The 25,334-nt window shown below is 37.0% G+C and overlaps 1 pseudogene; it reads right to left on the bottom strand.

Moving 5' to 3' along the window:
* Positions 1-2,191: 2,191 nt before the first annotated feature.
* The window catches only part of LOC138693834 (DNA-directed RNA polymerase I subunit RPA1-like), a 156,673-nt pseudogene continuing 133,530 nt past the window's right edge, over positions 2,192-25,334 (bottom strand).

The raw sequence follows: 25,334 nt of genomic DNA on the forward strand, positions 1-25,334 counted from the left end.
GGCTTCCAGAAAGAATCAAATGTCTAGAAACATCGGGACTTACTCTGCAAGATTCTATTGGTGTCATAGAGGATGCTAAGTGCTGTGCATGAAGAAACTGTTGCAAGTGTATTGAGTAAATTGCAAAGTTTTGAAAAGAAACCCCACGTATTTAACATTTTACAGTGTGTGCCAGAGACCTGCATCAGAGCGAGCGCGGGATATCGTTATCAGTCCAGGAAGGCACTGACGGAATGAATAGCGATCATCTACGAATATTTCCGATAAATCACGAAGTAAAGAAACACACCGAGTGATCGGGTCTGAGGACGAGCGCTCGGTGTTCATGAATGCTCTTCCTGTAGCAGTAGGTGAATTGTAGGCTTGTCTGATAGTACGTTTCATCAAAACGAATGTTGAAGATGATTCAATAGTATCGACGTCGATCTCAAGCAGAGGCTCGGACACCGTCTCTGTTGATGGTAAAAGATTACAAGACACGATGTCAAAAGTATATACCGAAAATAAAATTAAATCAGCAGAGTCAGAGTAGTGGAAAAAGAGGGAAAGCAGTTACTAGCTCTGCTTGGACTAAATTCGGAGAAGTAAGGGATAAGATTACCTTAAAGTACATAGGATTGTCCACACCTGTGGAGTAACAGTCAGCGCGAAACCAGGTGGCCCGGGTTCGAATCCTGGTCGGGGCAAGTTACCTGGTTGACGTTTTTTCCGGGGTTTTCCCTCAACCCAATACGAGCAAATGCTGGGTAACTTTCGGTGCTGGATCCCGGACTCATTTCACTGGCATTATCACCTTCATTTGATTCAGACGCTAAATAACCTAAGCATCGTAAAATAACCTACTAAAATAAAAAATAAAAATATTCCCAAGTTAGTATGAGTAAAGTTCATACTACGTCCGAGATGAAACAAAATATATCGCTACTAATTTATTATTTGCATTTCATACATCGATAGACATTTTTAGTTACCACGTATTAAATGTAATTTGTCTGTTTTATATACGTTTTATAGTAATATAACCAAACATTTCATTTGCATTTACAGTAATTATCACGATTAATTGTTAAACTAAGTAGGAATGAAATATATTTATACAGAAAATCATTTCAGGCTATTTCAATCTAAACAAAGAAAAATGTGTAATTAATTAAATTTCCACTAAATATATAATTGTTGAGAACAATCGAATGATTTCTATAATGATTATTCCATTGTAGGATTAAATCATTCGAATGCATGGATGAATTGTTCAATAACATTGCAGTATGTTGATTACTCTTTCTATATGTAGGTCTAGTCTGAGAGCAGCGCTCTTTTTTTCTTATCGCCATGTAGGTCAGGTGTTTAATTTAATGAAGATCAGGGTCAGATTCTGGGGCTGTTAGAAGAGTCAGTACGCAACACCCACACAGAACATTCGAAGCTTATCATTCTATTGCTGCGTCATATGATTCTGAACTCGAAGCTCTTATCATCATCATAAAATGGAACATATTCTGTTATGCAAGTACATATTTTGTATAACTTCATACAGCTTGTTGTGGTGGTAAGCAAAGCCAATGAATAATCGAGTGATATTGTGAATATTTCTATTATTTCGAATGGTTTTGATAATCAAATAATTCGAATGAATTCATTCTATTTTTACCAATGCTGTACTACGTAGTACTGCAGCATACTGCTTCGCTTACAGTGGTTGAAGCGAGCGCTCGCTCTGACAGAGGAGCGATCCCCCGGGCGAGCTCAAGCGAGCGGAGGCCAAACCCGAGCTCGAGCGATTACACACGAAGAGCATTCGGTAAAACCGATCTCAGATATCGTTAAGCATCGCTCTCTTGCAGGTCTCTGGTGTGTGCCGAATTCCAAATGGAGATGATGTTGATCCACCCAAGGACATTTCTCCAGGTGAAATTCCTCTCCTAAAATTTGCCCCAGCTACATCATGTGACGTAGAAAGATCTTTCTCTGCATATAACAACATTCTGAGTGACTAATGTCTTTCAATGACCCCAGAGAACATAGAAGAATACATTATTGTTCACTGTGCTACAAAATTTAATGTACGAGGGGGATCCAGGAAATAACGACCGTTTTGTTGTAATAATTAAAAAAATATACTTATTTGAAAAAACAAAGTATGTTACATAACTGAAGCTTCCTTTACTTCTCTACTTAATCACCACCTACATTTAAACATTTGTCGTATCTGTTCACTAGCTTTAGAATTCCCGTGTTATACTCCTCTGCCGCCAGTTCATTAAGCCAGGTGTTCACTGTCTTCTTCAACTCTTCATCACTTCCAAAACGCGTACCACCAGAAAGTCTTTCAGCTTAGTGAAAAGGTGAAAATCGCTAGGAGCAAGGTCTGGACTATAGGGCGGATGATCAAAGATTTCCCAACCGAATTGATCCAGCAATTCTCGAGTTGAAGCAGCAGTGTGCGGGCGGGCGTTGTCGTGAAGAAGCACAACTCCTCTCAAAAGCATTCCTCGCCTCTTGTTTTGGATGGCTCGCCGTAGTTTTCGTAAAGTCTCACAATAACGATTTGCATTGATCGTAGTGCCTTTTGGCATGAAATCCAGCAAAAGAACACCTTTGCGATCCCAAAAGACAGTAGCCATGACTTTTTGTGTTGAGAGAGTCTGTTTGAATTTTCTCGGTTTCTTGGGTGATGAGGGATGATGCCACTGACGTGATTGGCGCTTGGTCTCTGGGGTGTTGTGAGACACCCAGGTCTCATCACTTGAATGAAAAGAGAATCCAATACAAGAATAGTGGTTGTCTCATGTGAAAAAAAAATTACACTTAAGAAGAACAATGAAAAAGCACTATCACATAAACCTTAAAGCAGGACGGACGTCAAGTGGTCTTTAAAACAATGCCAGGATGTGAAGGCAATTAAAGAAATAATAGAAGAAAGTTAACGAAGAATTTACACTATAAAAAATTAAATAGGTAAATAAAACTAGTATCAAGATGTCTAAAATAAATCGTATATGAGTAAAAATAATGACCAATTCGAAGAAATTAGTGCCTGTTATAAAACGCATGAACCTTTGATGTTACATTTCGAGAAGAATGGATTGATCTCCAGCCTCATGATGTTAACAATAAGACATCTAAACAAGGATAAGGCCTCTTGGAAGCATTTGAATGCACTTTACTGCATAGCTGGAAGGGGGAGAAGACGGACACATAACAATAGTAATAATAATAATAATAATAATAATAATAATAATAATAAAAAAAGGTAAAGGTATCCCCGTAACATGCCATGAAGGCACTTGGGGGGCATGGAGGTAGAGCCCCATGCTTTCCATGACCTCGGCACTAGAATGAGGTGGTGTGGTCGGCACCACGCTCTGACCGCCTTTTACCCCGGGGAAAGACCCGGTACTCAATTTTATAGGAGGCTGAGTGAACCTCGGGGCCGTTCTGAAAGTTTGGCAACGAGAAAAAATCCTGTCACCACCTGGGATCGAACCCCGGACCTTCCAGTCTGTAGCCAGCTGCTCTACCAACTGATAATAATAATAATAATAATAATAATAATAATAATAATAATAATAATAATAATAATAATTTATTTAACCTGGCAGAGTTAAGGCCAGACGGCCTTCTCTAACACTCAACCAGGAGAAGCATGATTATTAAAGGAAAATACAACGTCAATTCTATCTATAACTCAGTATGTCATTTGAAAAACACACAAATTTACTAATTTAAGCATATCCCATAAACATCACTACAATTTTTACAGTACCTGAAAATTTATTCCCTCAGTCTTCAAAGTAAGCCGTTGAGTTTCTTGGTTCACATATGTAATTGCACGCTTGATTAGGGGCACTTCCCAGATGACGGACTTCTCAGAAACTTCAGTCAACAGGTTTGTTAAATCAATTCTTTTGTATTTCACTGGTAAATGCAAAGAATAAATTCATTACAATTGGCTGAAATAAAATTTACATTATTATCTAAGAATTACATATGAACAGCTGCGTGGAAAAAACTTGCAAGCACCAAATTTAAAGTTTTACAGGAACATAAAAAACACATCATGCGTTTTTTCAACAACCTCCTAGATTCTACTGCCTATACTGGAGGTTGTACTTCCATTTTCAAGCAACAGAGTTCGCTACAGTATAAAACAGAGTATGTGAAACTTGTTTCTATTAAATACTGTATTAGGAAAAAAAGTCGCAATGTTTTTCCATTCTGGTATTCATATAGAAAATTTTCAAATAATTTTTCTGTTACATTTTTTTATATGATAGGTAATTCTTTATTTTAAAGTCCCTTTTCAAAAACAGATATTATTCAGAGATGTCAGAATAATGACAATGGCAATATTAATTGAATAAAACAAATGTAATACTTACAGCAAACTTCACTCTACACCAGAGTTCCTCTTCAGAGTCATAATCATAGTCAGTCACAGTAGCTATTGAGCAGACTACTGCCTTCCGTCTGGCCTCATATTCCGCTGATACTTTGGCCTCTCTCTCTCTAAACTTGAGCAAAGAGACATAAAATGCTATTTTCATATTGTTTGTAAAGGTATATTGTAATTTGTTTTTTAACAGTCTTCCTTATATAATCTATTTTTATGTTTAAAGAATAAATGTGTCACATGCAAATATAAAACATAATAAGCACACGAAAAAATACATGCATCCAAACCAAGTTATAATGTAATGTAATATATTAACATTAATGAAGGTCTTGCTCTGATGGTATTTTATAGATTGACAAATCGAACTGAAACCCTGACCGATTTACTACGTGAGCGCTGGCTGTCTTGGGGAGGAGCAAGTGAGAAAGCACGGGGGGAAGGGAGAGAGCACTATGCACTATGTACTTGCAGGTCCACTCACAGTTTGTCAAACCTGCTAACAAAAGCATTAAAAGGTTGACTAATTGCCTGCAATGCTAGCATAATGGAACCTTCCTAGCCGACAGTCAAGGCAAAAATGAAGAATCCGTTATTGTGGTAATACTGGAGAGTGGTTCTTCTATTCGTCGCGACACCCTCTCAGATATTTACTTGGTGATTGGTGACTGAATGACGAGGAGCGAGGGAGAGAGAAAAAAGAAAGAGAGAGATTCCAGAAGTTGGCGTGTTTTACGGGGTTTCACTTGAGGTTGTCAAACTATACATTTAAATTTTTAATATAAAAACACAAAGAATTTCTTTTTTGTCCAATGGCAGGGCTCTTAACATGTCGTTATTTGTCCTGGCTTTACAAGTGTGCTCATAGATGTCACTAGTGCCGAAAAGCATAGACCACTTAGCTCATCAGAGACTATCCAGAGTGCACCATCGGTGCACTTGTAATGAATGATGACAATGGTGAATTGTTGGGATGTCACCAGATTGAAATCCAATGCTTTTCTATCTCTGGGGACATTTGAAATCCTGTACCTAATGCTAAATACATTTGAACAAATAAGAAACACTGCAGGTGTTTTCAAAGCATGGACTGCAGGATGAGGCCACTTTGAGCAATTTTTGAAATAAGTATTTTTTAAGCAAGTTGCTTAGTAGTATCACTTTTACTGTGAGTTTGTTAGCATTAAGTCTGAAATTAAGCATTTTCAGGACTATGTTTATATGAAAGTTTTTCAATATTTTGTTGTTAGGAATATAATATGTCCCCAAAATATTTGACAGCAATTTGCATACACTCTGTATAATATTGTGCAGTATAACATAGATGTGACAGCCTATGAGGGCAAAGGCCTGCCAGCCAAATGCTGGCTGCCTTAGCAGAGGTGAATGTGTACAGATACGGAATTAAAAAATGGGCCGAGTCTTGGTAACAGTCCTCCTCTATGTAGACAACAAGCTTCGCAACACTGTCCACAAGTAGCATACATTTAGGCGCTCTTGTTTACTGCACATCTGGAACTTGGTAAAATTAGATGGCCCAAATTTTGTTTCTGGATCTATACAACTTTCAGCTGTTTTTTATTTGCTCTGGAGGTCTTGTTTTGAACCTCGCAGAGTGAGGGTGACTGTTGAGTATTGGTGGAATGGTGATAATTATGAGGGAAAATGGGGGGAACCCCCTTGCACCTGCTTTGTCCACCACAAATTTCTTTACGTCTCAGATGGGATCGTAATCGGGTTGCTACAGTGGAAGACACAAGGCCACACATGTTTGGCTTAATATAATATATTAAAGTTATATGCATAATAAGAGGATTAATATCACAAAGATTTTGATTCTCATATGTTCTATTTCTTATTTTTCTAGGAAGTATACTAGTATTATAAGACTCAACTGTTCAAACCTTGATATCTTGTAGTGCAGTGGTTCCCAACCTTTTCCAATGATGTATCACTATTTTCAATTTAGGATATTAGCTCTACCACCAACCAAATTTATTATGGGAAAATGTCACGTATTGTTCTTAGGGTCATAATTTCATTTCCTACGCTACTATACCAATAACTGCTTTATTTAGGCATGTTTAATTAAGAAACAGTCCCTCTTCGAACTTAATCAATGGAATGCTCTATAAAATACACAGAAAAATGCATATAGGTCTAGCCCTACTTGTTACATAATGGTAAATGATTAAATACTAAAAAATTACATCATAAACACGTAGTATCCCTGCTGATGCTAACTAAAATAAACAAACACAGTTTCAGTGTGGAGATCATGCTTGTTAGCAGAACAGAACTTCTTATGCCAGGTTTCAATTGAGTTAATTTCAGTCTTAAATCAGGTTCAACATTCGGCTTATTCCTGTAATTACTTTTAAAATAAATTAAAGGAAAAAAAAACCACATTCACAAAAGTACGCAGTTGTGAACACCATAAAAAGTTTTACAGCCATTTCTGAGATGATAGAATATTAATTTCCTGTTGCCAACCAAATAAGGATTCTGGCAAGGTATCGTCAACAGAAAATGGGTCACTGAAGTCACATATTATTGAAATCATTTAACTTAACTGTTCATTGTTTGAAACTTTGAAAGCAGGTATATATTTTTATATTTTATGATAATTCAAATATTTATTTCACACTATGTTGAAGTGTCACCCAGCAGGGACTCATATATCACCAGTGGTCGAGAACTCGAGTTACCAGATATCTGCTACAGAACAGGGCATATCAAAAGTCCGGTAACACTTTCAATATTTTATTACACAAAAACTACAAATGATAGCACTTTCAAGCACACGTCAGTTTAAAGCCAAACTCTCAAATACTACCGCATAGTTGCATAATTTACCGACAGTTGGCGTTAGTTACAACAATGACGAATACTGGCGCTGAGCGAGCTTTCTGCGTGTTACAATTTAATACAAACAAGAGTGCTACCGATGTGCAACGGAAATTCCGGACCGAGTATGGAAAAGAAGCACCAAGTAGGAAGGTAATTTACCATTGCTATCGTAAATTTGAAACCACGGGTTGTTTGTGTCTGCAAAAGAGGAGTGGCCGTCTCAGGGTGAGTGAAGTGAACATTGAGCAAGTCAGAGAAGCATTCGTGAGGAAATCAGTCCATAGAGTGTCCCGTGAGCTTCAACTTCCTTCAATGACTGTGGCTATGGAAGCATACACACTGCAGCTTCTGCATGTGCTAAATGAGGATGACAAACGCAAGCGCTACGAGTTTTCTTGCCAGCTACAACAGGCAGCAGATGACGATGACTTATTCAGCCGCTTAATTTTCAGCGATGAAGCGACATTCCATACAAGTGGGAAAATTAACAAGCACAACTGTCGTGTTTGGGGTACATAGAAACCTCACAGAATCATTGAACATGAGCGTGATTCACCAAAGGTGAATGTTTTCTGCGCGTTGTCACAATGAAAACTGTAAGGACCTTTTTTCTTCATTGAGGCTACTGTGACTGGACATTCATATCTGGACATGTTGGAGCAATGGTTGGTGCCTCAACTTAGACAAGATCTCGATGACGATTTTATCTTTCAGCAAGAAGGAGCTCCGCCACATTTCCACAACGCAGTTCGTGCTTACCTGAATACGGAGATGTCTGATCGTTGGATAGGACGTGCTGGAGTAAGGGACAGATGTTTCATGACATGGCCACCAAGGTCACCCGATATGACTGCATGTGACTTTTTTCTATGGGGGTACCTAAAGGACCGTGTGTTTGTACTGCCTTTGCCACGTGATTTAGAGGAACTAAAAACCAGAATTCGAGAAGCTGCTGCCACGGTCACAGAGGATATGTTGAAAAGGGTATGGGAAGAGTTTGATTATCGTTTGGACATCTGCCGAGTCACTTGTGGTTCACACATTGAATCTCTCTGTAAGGTGTAAACAGAACTTTGAGAGTTTGACTTTAAACTGTGTTTGTACCGCCTTTGCCATGTGATTTAGAGGAACTAAAAACCAGAATTCGAGAAGCTGCTGCCACGGTCACAGAGGATATGTTGAAAAGGGTATTGGAAGAGTTTCATTATCGTTTGGACATCTGCCGAGTCACTCGTGGTTCACACATTGAATCTCTGTAAGGTGTAAACAGAACTTTGAGAGTTTGACTTTAAAATTACGTGTGTTTGAAAGTGCTATCATTAGTAGTTTTTGTGTAATAAAATATTGAAAGTGCTACCGGACTTTTGATATGCCCTGTATATTTGAATCATGTAATTTTATTTTATCATTCAGCAACATTAATTTTATGTGTCCATGTTCATATACAATCTAGTTTTAAATATTTTAATATGTAATCAACATGTATAATGTTTCCACACGAAGTATTCATATTCTTGTATTGTTAGGTGTTCTGAAGATGGCAGCTTATGCCGAAAATGTTTATAACTGTAAATGTTGTAATATTTTGCTAATTATAGTATTGTGATTTTGACGGACATACCTGTACAATTATTCTGTACTTCTGCTTGATACAATATTCACACATTTCAAGATTTAATGTAAAATGCTTTGAGATAACATGAAATCTCAATTATCGATATTCTCAGCTACAGAGCAAAATAATTTGAAGTATGTACAACATAAGCACAAAATGAAAACTGCTTCTATATGCAGAAAACTTCAGTTACGGAGCTTGCATACACAAACACAGACATAAATACCCACATATGTATATGGAAATTAATTATACTTACTGCATCGGAGAACAATTCATGATCTTCTTGTTCATTATCACTTCCATGTTCCCATTCATTTGAATATTCTCTCTTTATCTTAATTTCATCTTCATTTTCATCATTTTCAGCCTCTTCATTTTCAACTGTAAAATAGTTGTGGAACTACGTATTATGTATATTATTATGATATGATATAACATGATATATGATATGATATGGTTTATTCTCACATTAATTTCTCTGGTCCTGCTGGCCCTTTGCATTTCTATATTTGGGCCAGATCTCCGGTTGGGAGCTGGAAGAAGTCTTAATATATTGCAATGGAATGCAGGTGGCCTAAGTTAGATGAAGAAAACAGAATTGTCGAAAATATTAAATGATGAAAAACTCGACTCTTTTGTATAGTAGAGGCTAATATATTATCAGAAAATAATATAAAACACTATGAGATAAAAGATTACACAATTAATATGCTTCCAAAATCTACACAAGTGGCCAGTGGGATATTAGTTTCAACACTATTGATTTTAATTTATTGTGGTGGCAGGCCGAACATTCTAGTTGTGTCTGGCCGCATCTCGGGAGAAGGAAGGCATGGGAAAGTGGAACACGCGACACAGAACATTCCAGAAAATCGTGATAAATAAATAAAACCGTGGGTGCCGACGGAGGCCAGTGTGTGTGAATCAGTAGCGAGAGGGGAGTCAGCCTTGGCAGCGAGTGAGGTGGACCTGAGTTCGAGTTAGTCTTCGGAGCAGTTAGTCAGTAGTAGAGAGAGCCAGCCTTGGGTAGCGAGTGAGGTGGACCTGAGTTCGAGTTAGTCTTCGGAGCAGTTAGTCAGTAGTAGAGAGAACCAGCCTTGGGCAGCGAGTGAGGTGGACCTGAGTTCGAGTTAGTCTTCGGAGCAGTTAGTCAGTAGTAGAAAGAGCCAGCCTTGGCAAGCGAGTGAGGTGGACCTGAGTTCGAGTTAGTCTTCAGAGCAGTTAGTCAGTAGTGAGAGAGAGCCAGCCTTGGCCAGCGAGTGAGGTGGACCTGAGTTCGAGTTAGTCTTCGGAGCAGTTAGTCAGTAGTAGAGAGAGCCAGCCTTGGCCAGCGAGTGAGGTGGACCTGAGTTCGAGTTAGTCTTCAGAGCAGTTAGTCAGTAGTAGAGAGAGCCAGCCTTGGCCAGCGAGTAAGGTGGACCTGAGTTCGAGTTAGTCTTCGGAGCAGTTAGTCAGTAGTAGAGAGAGCCAGCCTTGGCCAGCGACTGAGGTGGACCTGAGTTCGAGTTAGTCTTCAGAGCAGTTAGTCAGTAGTAGAGAGAGCCAGCCTTGGGCAGCGAGTGAGGTGGACCTGAGTTCGAGTTAGTCTTCAGAGCAGTTAGTCAGTAGTAGAGAGAGCCAGCCTTGGCCAGCGAGTGAGGTGGACCTGAGTTCGAGTTAGTCTTCGGAGCAGTTAAGTCAGTAGCAGAGAGAGCCAGTCTTGGCCAGCGAGTGAGGTGGACCTGAGTTCGAGTTAGTCTTCAGAGCAGTTAGTCAGTAGTGAGAGAGAGTCAGCCTTGGGCAGCGAGTGAGGTGGACCTGAGTTCGAGTTAGTCTTCAGAGCAGTTAGTCAGTAGTGAGAGAGAGCCAGCCTTGGGCAGCGAGTGAGGTGGACCTGAGTTCGAGTTAGTCTTCGGAGCAGTTAGTCAGTAGTGAGAGAGAGCCAGCCTTGGCCAGCGAGTGAGGTGGACCTGAGTTCGAGTTAGTCTTCGCAGCAGTTAGTCAGTAGTGAGAGAGAACCAGCCTAGGGCAGCGAGTGAGGTGGACCTGAGTTCGAGTTAGTCTTCGGAGCAGTTAGTCAGTAGTGAGAGAGAGTCACCCTTGGGCAGCGAGTGAGGTGGACCTGAGTTCGAGTTAGTCTTCGCAGCAGTTAGTCAGTAGTGAGAGAGAGCCAGCCTTGGCCAGCGAGTGAGGTGGACCTGAGTTCGAGTTAGTCTTCGCAGCAGTTAGTCAGTAGTGAGAGAGAGCCAGCCTTGGCCAGCGAGTGAGGTGGACCTGAGTTCGAGTTAGTCTTCGCAGCAGTTAGTCAGTAGTGAGAGAGAGCCAGCCTTGGCCAGCGAGTGAGGTGGACCTGAGTTCGAGTTAGTCTTCGGAGCAGTTAGTCAGTAGTGAGAGAGAGTCACCCTTGGGCAGCGAGTGAGGTGGGGATGTTCAAGACCAGTATTGAATACAACTTATAAAACATATATAAAACCACAAATTCTTTATGAACGTGAAAACTAACTTACAGCATCAACAAAAACATTGACAAATTAGAAGTGACATAAGATAATGCTATGATATTAATTACTGGTGCAGTTAAATCTACCTCAGTAACAGCAATGCAAATAATAACAAAGCACTATCCCATAAAAGAGAAGATACATAAAAGATCACTGTTGCAACATGAAAGAATGGTAAGGTTACCACATGACACATACTCGACAAGCTACCAATTCAGGTTCAGAAAATTGAAAACGCGAAATGGGTTTGTAGAGGCAATCCAGGAACTTATACTTATATTTAATTTTAATTTAAAACCAGAAAAGTCCCTATTACATAAATCACCATTACAATGTGACAGTATAAATTATAATACAAATTTATTTAAGGATTTGAAGAAGAAGAATCGTCTACACTTTAATAAATAAAACAAGTTGCTCTTGAAACTATAAATACATTCCAGATGGCTGCAAATATCTAAATGATGAACCAGCCGAGGCTGGGATATATTCCAAATTATTCAATTTTTATTTGTCTACAGGGAGTCCTTCTACTCACTTTGATGAGAAATTGCAGAAATCAACAGGGCATTAACACAACTTATTTATCAAATTAATATGTTCAAAAATGCTGTTATATTTAGCGACTCAATGTCTGCAATCCAAGTCATAGCTTCAATCAATATTCCTATAAATTCCAAAATCGCAGAAATTCAATCATTCATACACATACAGGCAAAACAAAATAAAAACTGTATCTGCAATGGATTCCTGCCCATTGTGGTATTATGGGCAATGAGATTGCAGATTGTTTGGCAAAGAAAGGAACTAAAATATTACAAGTACCCTTGAAAAAGATATCTTATCACTAGAGCTAGGATTCGCATGTAGTAAAGTTAATATAAACATGCAAGCCATGCCCCCCACTCCTCATACTTGCCATTCTCGTCATTCAGTACTTCCATTAGTTAGCGCTAAGGGTCTTTAATCCTCTTTCAAAACAGCTCGGGTTTAAAAGCTGCATTGTCTAGTCCTTGTGACTCTTCTTGCAAATCCAGTCTTGTCAACCAGGTTTAAAACCTTCTTAACCGGCATCACATTGACTCAACAATACTCGGCGTCGTTCTTAACTCATATAAATCCTAGCTCTACTTATCACAGTGTCAAATTCTTCATACACACAATTTCAAAACAAAATTCTAAAGAAATTTCAAGAAAACAGTAATAATAAATCTTGTTCAGTATTGCTTACTGAGAAAGAACATTTATACCTGATTCTCCTCAACATGATGCAGTACCAAATTTCGAATGCTAACTGGCCATGACTGTGTAGCAACATACCTGTGCTTAAATGCGACAGGCTCATGTCACTAGATTTAGTGGCATGTAAAAGAACTCCTGCGGGACATTATTCCGGCACACCGGCGATGCTGATATAACCTGGGCAGTTGCGAGCATCGTTAAATAAACCATAATTTAATTTAACTCAAAACAAACAGATTATTTAGTGCAGATAGAACATATTTCTTTGGAGCTATTCTGAAGAACTGTTGAGTCTTTCTTTGTAAGTTAATTAATTTTCTCGTTACTCTGTCTCCTGTAATGTGATGGAATGCATTGCAAATGAATGATCTTTTAAAGGCCCTCTAATTGTTTTATGGCTTTGATGACAAAGAAGCTCCACTGTAGCTATTTGTAAGCAAGTAGAAAAAGTCATTATCAGTAATAATACTTGCTATTTATTTTGAGCAGTTCAACTCATTTAGACTCACTACAGTTTCTCAATAATACAGCAAAATGTCTATATGTTTCGCACTTCTTTTTTCACACTTCTGTTTCCTTCTGAAGTCCTGGCAAAATTCCTATACTTTCTATGTTAATTTAGTTCGGTTATACATTTTTGTTTATGCCTTTTCTTACACGATCATATTTTAAATCTCAAGAGATACGGAACTTGATTTATACATCCTAAATTAATTTTGTTCGAAATTAGATTTGCTTTGAAAATACAGCAACCCACTTTGCAATTCATGAAAACTCGAAGCTGCCCATGCTTGATCTGCTGTTACATTTCGTAATGCACTATGACTAGTCATTTCCCATTGGCTAATCTGTGATGTCGGAGTGCGTTTCCCCTCTTTGAGCAGAGCTGGTAGAGCGCGTGAGGGAGGGTAATGTTGTGTCTCTGCTATTTAAACATTTTCATCCCTTCCACTGCCACTCCCCTTACTTTGCTCTTTTACCTGCGCTTCCCCTCCTAAGACGCTCGAGAGCAGAGACATGTGACGTCACAGAGTTAGCATAGAAATGTATGATGTAAATGAATAAGTTATGGAGCAGTTATCACAATCTGAGAGCATGGCTTATTCCCTGTGGGCAAGCAGTCCAAAAATAATTGACTTTTTTATTGGTAAAATAGTCACATGGGAAGAACAGGGTAAATCAATTTCGTAAAATTTTCTGGACTGCAGTTAGAAATGTAAATTATCAGCCAGTTTTGGCTCTAATCAGCTATTTTTTTAATTTAAATTGTTAACTGCCTCCCATTGGAGGTAGCCCAGAAGGACTCAGTATACTCTCCTACATGAATTTTACAAATAACCTTACATTCTTCAGAAACATGTGCTATAAATTGGAGTAGGCCTATGATAGACTCAAAGATGGCGTAACTCTGAAATTATAAATTTGTCTTGTGAAAATTTTGCTAAATTGATTTAACTCGTTTTGCCCATATAGTCTTCAAATGCTATTTCAGTTGTTATTAAATATCATTTCATTTATAAGTTTTTCTTACTTTTGTGTTTTTTTTTTCAAAACATTCCCCCTCTCCCCATAAAAACGTATAAATGAAATCTGTATTAAGTTTTTGAAAACTGAGAAACTAACCTTCTTCTTCTTCTTCTTCTTCTTCTGGTTCTTCATACTCTTGGTTTTCTGTATGTCTCTGTCTAGTGCGAGCCATTGTTGCATCATCATCATCACCCTGAAAAAAATTAGAACACATCTTTATGTTAATCACTCAGCAGGTATGATGTATTCATTCAACTGCTCCATTAAAATTACAGCGCTATGATTTAGAAATATTAGAAGATGATATTCTTATGGATTCATTTTAGGAAAAGAAAGGTGTTTAAAAACTTGGTGTACTTGAAGAAATGAAACAGTATTAATTACTCTGGAAGGAATGCTTTAGGCGAATCATTATCTTTCAGGAAATGCTGACTAATGCAAGAAATCAAATGTTAACTACTGGTCACAATATTATTTATCAAATATTTTAAGTGAGTGATTTACGTGAACTTCTATTTACATCTCGTGCATTAGACATGACTGCATTAGATATGATATGATAACTATAGTCTAAAGATCTATCTAAAAAGATCCAAAACTTTGCAGTGTCTAGCAAGTGGTACAGTCTAGCAATGACTTTCATGAGTTGCTATATTATGGACTGTAATTCCCCGCAACTATGGTCCACGATACAATCATTCAAATTTTGCACTCTAAAACGTGGTACCTCGTTTATCCACATTTTTGCTATACTGAATTTGAAGTTAAGTCACTGCAGCTATCTACGAATGGTCTATGATACTTCTACAATGATCTACATGGACCATAGTTGTGAGAAATTACAGTACATATCTTTTTTTTGTTTTTACACCAAGCCATTTTAGTGAGTGCAGATTTAACATATAGTGACTTTTCTGCTACTTAAAAATGTTGTTGTTGTTTTCTAATGCCATGCGTTTGACAATAAAGTCATTTGACCTCTTGCACTCCAATATTTTTCAAAGATATTATCATGACTAGCCACTGAAGCACAGATTTTGAGGTGTTCCGAATCCATTTCTTGGTTTGAGTTGCACAATGGGCAGTTAGGGGACTGATATATTCCAATTCTAAATGTCTGATATAGGGTAGTGCATGAATGCGATTTTTTTTTTGGCAGGTACTTGACTGTTTGTCATTCACCCATATGAAGCCAGTTGTGTAAACCATTTACAGAGAGAATCATTGTCCAGAGTATCCTACGCTACACCAGTGATGAGATGAGATGATGATGGAGATTTGTTGGCATGCACAAGAGGAACTGGAGCTCCCAGAGAAAACTTCTCCATCACCTCGAACACGGGTTTGACCAACACAAGTTACAAATCAGTGCGTACACTGGGGATCGAACCCACGTCCAGCACTCTAGCTACTAGATCACCACGGTGGTGACTAAGTGTTTAGTGCTGCATCAGATGTATCAGTGCTACAAATGTGGATAGAAGGCAACCCATGGTTAGGACGACCTTCCTTGTTACATAGCTGACGAGATCTCAATTCAAATTAGAGAGACTAACAAAGCAATTATTTAGTCACAGCCAGGACACTCTCTCAGGCCGGCATCTCAAAAATGTTTTTTCTGCGATTTTAACAAAAAATTTGGAAATGTATTATGTTGCAACAAAATATGAGTCATATATTTTGAATAATAACAGTAGCAGAACTGTGCTATGCTGACGTCAGTCAACAATTTCTTATTGAAGGGGTTGTTTACAAGGACAAGTTCAATGACATCCTAAGAAACATACTTCATGTTTGTTCTGTTTTTCCAATTAACTCTTTACATGAATCACGATTTTCTTCAAATTTAAACTTCGAAATCTCATGATAGCATTAATAAGTTTATTCGAAACTATTAATAACTGTGGCCGCCATTTTGTTACTGATATAGTACATTAAGAAGTCTCAAATGTCTGGTCAGTAGCTAAGTAAGGGGGTAGATAGATATTTCTTTTTTTATTTAACCGATATTAATCATATTATTATGTATGGAATTTTTGTTTTCAACGCATACAGATCTGTGTTAAATATTATATTAATGGCTCCTGCTTCATGAAAGATTCCACCAAAGCCAGTAAATCAAGAGTAGCCAAGTAGTTCCCTTTATTACATGAACATTGACTTTTCTGATGACCTCTGAACAGCAATTCCTGAATACTTCAATGACAAGCAACGTCTAGTAATCTGCTGACAATTTTCCTATTTTTTTTAAACCATTTCATTGTGTTTAATGGCCTCTGAAGTGGCATGGTTGATACGGCACCACCCTAACATATGAAATTTCTCGGCGCACTTTATATGATTCCCAGATGCTGCGTGTTCTTTAGCTTTTTTTTTTTTTTTTCGAAATTGTTTATTGTTTTTCTGCGCCAAGAATCTTACCCGTCAATGCCAAATATCAAACAATAAAAACACATTAGCTTTTGTTCATTACCTTTACCAGTTCCACACAACCACTGATATTTATTATACCAGCTTTTCTGAAATTTTCGAACAAATTTTCCGTCCTCTTGCGATAACGTTAGGTCTGCCGTTTCTCTAACGTTTTTCTCGTTACCTTTTGTTCTAACAATAAGGAGGAAATATCATTGTTAAGTAAATACACAACTGAATCGAAGTCAGGACTGTTAAATTCAGAAGTCATTAGCCTATATCCTGAATAAACACACAGATTGCCACACGAGAAAACAAGAATTACACTTTATATTTTATCAGTAATTATTCACTATGCCTATATAAAGCAAAATTATCACTTAGGGCTATCACTTTATTATAACACATTAGCATACCCTATTAGCCACCTTGCTCTCATGTCTCACACTGCACTCGTAACTTTGGAACTTTCTAATATTTTTGTCAATTTACCATATAGTAAATTACCTCTTAACCTATGGATAACTATATCCCTTCGACCATATATACAAAAAGGAGCATTTATCTAGATCCAAGGAGCAGCCTGTTATCTTGCTGAGGATTGGGCACGCACCTCACACCTTTGCTATATATAGTTCATTTTATTTCATGGAGTGCACTTTCATAGAAAGGACTTTGCCGCCAGACATTCTACTGGCCCCTACTAATTGGATGTCATAAATAAATGTCTTCCTTATTGTGACGGAAATCTTGTCTTCTCCTGTCAGTAACCAATCACAACCCTTGTTCAGAAGAATTGACAGGTACCTGCCAAATCCACGTGGAGGCAGAGTTGCCACATCTTTTCCGAATCCCAAGAATCCCGTCAGTTAGCACAAAAGTATCATTGAGAGTGTATTCTATAGTATTCGTTAAACATGTGGATAATGAAATTATAATAAACTGCAGTAAAATACAGCAGTCATTGAGCAGTCAGCTCTTGGTATTACATGGCGTCCAGATGGGGATGCCAGCCACGAATCTTCTTATTTTGAGGGTTGCCAGGATTGTGGCAACTGTGCAATGTTGGGATGAGGGAACAGGCTGGAATGGTCAGACGTACGTAAGTGAGTGTTCAAAGGAGCCACCGAACTGCACTCCATGATATAAAATGGACAATATGCATCTGTTGTTACCAACAATGAACATTTTCAATTGACGAACTCTATGGAAAAAGGGTGTAACATCAGATTCCTGAAATATGTGATTAGGTGGGAAAAGTAAGTTTAAAGCATTTATTTATAACAATCAATTTTTGCGTTCAATGGCTGAAAAAACTTGGATCCTTCTTTACGCAAATGGTTTTGATAGTAAACACAAGGTCTAATAAAATATGCCCCTAAAATTATTTTCCTTACTCCTGAAACATGAATTACAGTTTTGTTGCTCTTTAATTTTAACAGCTATTTCACAATTTCTCAAATTGTGTCAAATTATTACATAGTGAGCTAGTGTGTTGAAGAAAAATGCAGGTTTTTCAGTGCTGTGGCATCTGAACCAAGTTATGATTGGAAAAGTGGGTATATATGTGAAAGTGAATAACGACTTCATACAAGATTGTGAATGAATTGCAGCAATTGCACCGCCATTTTCAGCAATGAATGTGATCTAGCTAAGTATAAATTCTACAACTCATATTGTTTTTTTTTAAATTTTATTGGGTTATTTTACGACGCTTTATCAACATCTAGGTTATTTAGCGTCTGAATGATATGAGAGTGATAATGCCGGTGAAATTAGTCCGGGGTCCAGCACCGAAAGTTACCCAGCATTTGCTCGTATTGGGTTGAGGGAAAACCCCGAAAAAAACCTCAACCAGGTAACTTGCCCCGACCGGGATTCGAACCCAGGTCACTTGGTTTCGCAGCCAGACTCGCTGACCGTTACTCCACAGGTGTGGACCTCATATTGTTGATACAGGCATGCACCTCATGGTAATCAAGCCATAGCTCAGCACTATCTATTTCCGATCACAATAAATGCTCTTCACTGCATAATACAATCATAATAGGACAGACATAATATCAATGAATTCCGTTTTTCTTCTGTTGCAGTATATTGAGTGAACTGGAAGTCAGATCATTAATTCTGGTGGAATATTTCTTAGTAAAGAGCAACAAAAAAAGTAAAGTATCATTTTGCTGTGTTTTGGATAGTCTTCCAGAGAAACGTGCAATTTTAAACATATGAATTATGCCATCGTGCAACATTATAATCACTGACCGAATGCACAATAGCCTGTTGTGTTTCAATGAACAACCCCTTCACTGGACGTTTTTGAATAGGTGAGTGGAAAGTCACTGTCATATAGGTTGTCTTTAATGTTGTAAGAAAAAATACAGATGATATACTATTTAAATTTTCCGTTTAAAAACCACCACTGCCACTGCCACCGCCACCGCCGCCACCACCACCACCACCATCACATATTATTTACATTTCCTGTTCTCTTCTCCATCATGTACACACAAGCTTCATGTCTGTTGACTGCAGAATTTTTTACAGCGTTGTCACGGTTCTGTTCAATTTAAAATTGAGGACCGTTTTCACAAAACTCAACAAACGCCATTTTAAACATTTTACAGGAAACGTTTTTTTTAGTTTATTCTCAGACCTTTGACATAGTAATTCTGAAAAAAATATATATTGTTTCTCTTTCAGAGATGCATTAATTGATATAAGGTGCAACTATTATTCTTATCTTATTTACTTTGAAAAAAATATGACAAAAGTTAAGAATTTCACAAAACTCAACATATCCACTTTTTTAAATGCACATACCTCAAAATTTTAAGTATTTTTCATTTTCATCTGGTAAAATCCTCGTCAAAATTATTACTGCGTATTTTAAAATAATGCTTGAGTACTGCTGAATTAAATAGCAGTTAATTGAACACACTGAAACCTAATTTCAAGCCCCCCCCTTTTTTTTTTTCAAAATTTGTTATTGACTCACAAGACCTCTTATATTTGCATGAATTAAATATTTATATTTGTGCAATACATTACCCAAATCACTGAAAATCAATATCGTGCAGAATAATCTCAGTGCAATGGTTCATCATAATCCATTCAATTGTCAGAATCTTTCGCACATCTCTTTAGAACATTGTGATAAAATACCTTGTCCTCTTCCGAAATATCATTATGGAACTAACTCATTAACTTCCTCAGATCATTAGCTTTGTTTTTGCTGATATGGTTCACCACTAGTAAGTCAGGTGTTTTAGACATTACAGAAGCACTTGTCTTTCTTGGATTAAACACTTGAACTTCTATTGGTGTAGAAAAATATGTTTTCTATATAACACTTTACACAATTGTTACAAAGTTTTTGTACATACTGTAAGTATCCTCATCTCTGACATTTTAAATGGTAATTTGGTTTTACAATATTTTTTCCACCGATTTTAAGTCCTAAGTATGCCAGTCTTTGCCCAAAACTTTTACATCCCCAAACATTGCCATAATTTCATAATATTCTGATGGCAATGTAATGTATTGATGTGTTCTCAGCTCTTTCTCTATCAATCGAAACACATGGTCCGGAGGCATATACCTTTCCACGGATAGGAAAGAAATGTTTAATTTCTTTAAAAACTTCAGAGCTTTCCAGATAACCAAAAAGCATTAGCCATAATTATGCAATTTTTATTCTGAGATCCACAGGAATCTGAAAACGATCTTGGAGTCAAATTTCTGGATTTTTCTGTGAGTAAACATTTTTTCTAAATTACCTATATAATCCTTCAATGTTATAATAACAATGTCTAAACTTAGCTGCACATACTGGGAAATCTTCTCCATTTTCACCTCTTATGAAATATAAAATAGACACAGATCTTTCTAGCTTTTTGACGTTCTACTTTACTCTACGCCGTTTAGGTAGATCAAATTTCATATATCTTAGCAAAAAATTGTACTGTTCAACATTTGTACTATTTCTGTATAAATTGTCTCGAAAATTAATTAGATTATTTAAGCACAAGAACCTGCAGCAAGATTTTTTCCCCCTGTACTCAATGATTACAGTTCATTTTGGATGAATGTCATTATTTTTAGGCCCAACTGTATATTTCTTACTCTTGGATTAACATACTCTGCTCCTAATTTTCGTGCCCCTTCCAGTAGCTTGAACGGATTTCAATACTCCGGGTTCTTATCCATTTTTCATCACTACTCACAATACATGCACTTACAACAGCGGCCAGATTGATACCGAATTGACACCGGAAACAACAAAATATTATATAATATTTGAGCTTCGTAATGTGTCACTGTTGTCAAAATGCAAATGTATTACATTGTTGTAAAATATTGTAGCTTGCGAAACAGGATAAAAGTGTGAAATGTTTAGTTAGAGGATATGTTGAGTTTTGTGAAAATTTAAGAAATGGATATGTTGAGTTTTGTGATATTATGAGCACTGCATCATTTTCCTCTCATTACAATTGACTAGAATCCGTCAAAACCCGCAAATCGAAAAAAATGGCGTTTGTTGAGTTTTGTTAAAATGGTCCTCAATTGCTCTAAGGAATGAAAATTTACATTTGTTTGTTTGGATCAAATTTCTACAAATTTAAGGGACAAAACTAAAATCCGTTCTATAATTTATTATCAGAATTCAATGTTCTCTTAAATTGACTGAGGATATTGGGAATTAAGTCAAAAGTTTTCCTAAAACACCCTACTAAAATTTTTATTGAAAACATTTTTTCTGTTTCAGATATCTGAAAGATTAAATCACCCCCACCCCCTTAAAATTAATGATTTGACTTACAGTTCACCTATGTAATGAAAATATTTCTGAGATTTTCTTTGATGATATTTCAATGTATTTTTTTATTTTGGTTGGTTATTTAATGACGCTGTATCAACTACGAGGTTATTTAGCGTCGATGAGATTGGTGATATCGAGATGATATTTGGCAAGATGAGGCCGAGGATTCCCCATAGATTACCTTGCATTCACATTACGGTTGGGGAAAACCTCGGAAAAACCCAACCAGGTAATCAGCCCAACCGGGGATCGAACCCATGCCCGAACGCAACTTCAGACCGGCAGGCAAGCGCCTTAACCGACTGAGCCACACCTGTGGTTAAATTTCAATGCAATTTAATGGTTTGATTTTAAACTCGTACACACTTTTATTATTATTATCATTACCATTATTATTGAATATCCAATATTTACAAATAACCCTACTGCATCTACGGTATGTTAGGTTGTAGTTAAAATGAATAACAACTAAGCATAATACTGTACACGTCGTTTTGTCAAGTGTCCAAAGACAGGTCCAAACCTCACAAGTGATACGAATGAGGCAACTAAATTTTTTTAAGGTTATGGTTTATTTAACAACGCTCGCAACTGCAGAGGTTATATCAGCGTCGCTGGTGTGGCGGAATTTTGTCCCTCCAGAGTTCTTTTACATGCCAGTAAATCTACTGACATGAGCCTGTCGCATTCAAACACACTTAAATGCCATCGACCTCGACTGGAATTGAACCAGCAACCTTGAGCATAGAAGACCAGCACTATACCAACTCTGCTACCGAGGACAAATGAGGCAACTAAGCTAGGAGATAATAGGGTAGGATAGCCAGTTCCTTTCTCCCTCCATTGCATACATCGCAGACTAGCTATATAAAGTGAGTGTACAAAATCTTCATACACCAAAATATTTTAACTAAATAGAGGTTTAATTACACAGTATAAACAACAATTATTTTTTCCTATACACCTAATAACATTAACATATTTACATGCACATGATTAAAATCAGGACCAATTCTTTTAATACAAAATAATTATACATCTCGTGAAAAACAACAACTGAAGACTATAGTGGACTATAGTGGACTTTATGTTGTCAGCAAACAGATTGATACATCTTGATTACGCAACTTTTAACACTATATCACTTGGGAATAATTGTTTTCTGTAAAAACAAACTAAAAACAACAAACAAAAAGTGTTCATACCATTACAAATTAATGCCCCATTCTTCATCAAATTAACAGAAATTAATACTTGGTGGGATTTTCTTTTGCTTCCACAACTCTTGTGAGACGTCTTGACATTAATAGCATCCAACTTCTAGTCTTGGAAGGAGGAATTTTATTCCATTCTTCCCAGAAGGCATCTTTCAATTCTGTTTGTTCTTCAGTTGCCTTTCTCTGACTTTAGTGTCGAGATGGACCCACAGATACTCCATGGGATTTACATCTGGTTACTATGCAAGGATGTAACACCAGCAATGCTCATACACCCCCAAACAAGAACAGTGGGTTCCAGATTCTTTTTTTTGTAGCTCTGTGTTTTTTTTCCATCTATACCATTGTCCTCCCATCCAACGAAAATACATTAAACTTGGTTTCGTTGGTAAATAATGACTATCTCAAAACTCCTTTGTCATGTTTACATGCATTTTAGCAAACAAGAACCTCTTTTTTCTATTTCTTTCATTGACATAACATTTTCTACATGCTACTCTATCATGAAAATTATTATTTCGTCATAGGCAGTTTCTTACTGTTGAAGGACTGACATTTAAGTGAATTTCATTACTTAACTCACTAGCTATTTTCGGAGCACTGATATGTGGATTTATTCTTATGTTTCTGAGTATCAGTGATTCAGCTCGTTTACTCACTTTTGTTGGATGGCCTGATCCCCTTCGATTTTTTTTTTTTTTTTTTTTTTTTTTTTTTTTTTTTTTTTTTTTTTTTTTTTGACTTACCAGCTCTGTCAATTATAGGCTGAAGGTTGCTCTATGCCTTCCTACAATTTTTATATTTCGGAGAGAAACTTACATTTATTATGCAAATTAATGATAATTCTTCTCTCCTCGTCAGTTATTTCACATCGTTTTCAATTCATATTGTTGTATTACTTCAACATGGTACACAAATGCGGCCTGCATCGGTACACAGGTGTATCTGCGCTTACCACGAACTGAACAGACACTATCCCTACCCCTACCTGTAGCAGAGGTTCAGCTGTTTCAGAGGAATACTTAGTTGTGTATAAAGACTTTTTACACATTGATTTGAAATGTTTCTTTACGTTTCTATTTTTTTTTTATGGAATTCGAAATACAATTATTTTTCTTTATTTTTTTGTATGTTCTATTATATTTGTATCTATCCTTCAACATATTATATTTATTATAAATTAGCATACTGAGGTTACAAAACGCTTCTTTACGACATATTTGTGCTATTTTAGTAAGTGTATGGTGACTTTTTACATTAACTGTATAACAATACAAACAGGTTACACACACATTACAAACATTCAAAAGAGTAGAGGTGCCATATTTATGTAAGTTCATGTACTGAAATTGTTACGATTTTTTTTATAATTATTACCACAAAATACAATTTCTATATCAAATAAATCTGAGCTATTTAAAGGCAAACATATCAGTAAAGTACGGAATGTATTGTAGGCACAGAAAGAATGCAACCTGCTCAAAAAATTTAGAGAAACACTTGTAATAATGTGTTCAATGTATTGTCTTTTGAAGTTGTGGTACTGAAAATTAAAAAGTTTACAAATTTAATCATAGAATTTACTCACGCATGAGCACTTGAAAGATTCTTTTCCCAAATTCATAGAAATAACTGAAGTAACAAATATTGAGAAGTCTGTGATTAATAAGGTAATGACAAACTTTCCATTAGTCAGTTTTCTGGCATTACTATGGCAACGAATGGTGATAGTTGCTTTGTTTGTTCAAATCACTGCCTGCTGGATCGAATCCTATGGATGCGTAAATGCCTGCTCAATCAAAGTTATTTTGCCACTAGGTAGCAGATATTAACATTATCCCGATAATGGTATGCACTACCTGCAACCTAATGGCTACTCGCACGTAAGCATTGATTGAGCAGACAGTGTAAGCAGCCATAGGATGAGATCCAGAAGACAGTGGTTCAAACTACTGGCAAAATGATAAATTTAAATGAATTGGATGTCTACCACGTAATTCTTTTAATGCAACAAGTGACAAGTAAGTAGAGAGTTTGGTGTTTATCTATCTGTGGTGTCCAGACTTTGGAAAAGATACAGAGACAAGATAGTGTTATAGGAGAGCTGGCCAATGGCCATAAGCGTAAAACCAGTCATCTGCAAGACTTATGCTCTACAACGTCGTGTAAGTACGACCAGGAACCTACTGAATGATTTTCACATGGCTTCTGGAGTTTGTGTTTCAGATCAAATGTAAGAAACAGATTATGAGAACACAATATACGATAAGAAGAGCAGCAAGACATACTGTATGTTTGCTTGGAATCATGCAGATTGAAATATCAATTGGTGGCGGTTCGTGTTCTTCTCTGATGAGCCCAGGTTTCGCCATACAAGTTCAAAAACCTAGCACAAACATTTGCTAATATACTGAACGGAAAGATCTCTATTGGCCTACAGATCCATTCGTTATAGAATGATAGTCCACAACTAGATCATCATGAAAGCTCTCAACAAACATCGACAAGGGCAGAAAAGTAATTCGTCTACAACTAGCCGTAAAACAGTGAAGAAAATTAAGAAAATCGTTAACTATGTAATGTGAGTACAATAATATAATATTCTTTTTAGAGAATCATTCTGTATTATTTTCATACCCTCATATAAGTGTTTTAACAATGTCTAAAGAGCCCACAATAATTGAAAAATTTTTGGGATCACAATGGTCTTTCTATGAGTATCATAAACAGGCTTCGAGACTTTGGACCCGATACAATAAGTTTACTGTGCATGTAC

Source organism: Periplaneta americana, unplaced genomic scaffold (genome assembly GCF_040183065.1).
Source record: "Periplaneta americana isolate PAMFEO1 unplaced genomic scaffold, P.americana_PAMFEO1_priV1 scaffold_23, whole genome shotgun sequence".
Taxonomy (NCBI): Eukaryota; Metazoa; Arthropoda; class Insecta; order Blattodea; family Blattidae; genus Periplaneta; species Periplaneta americana.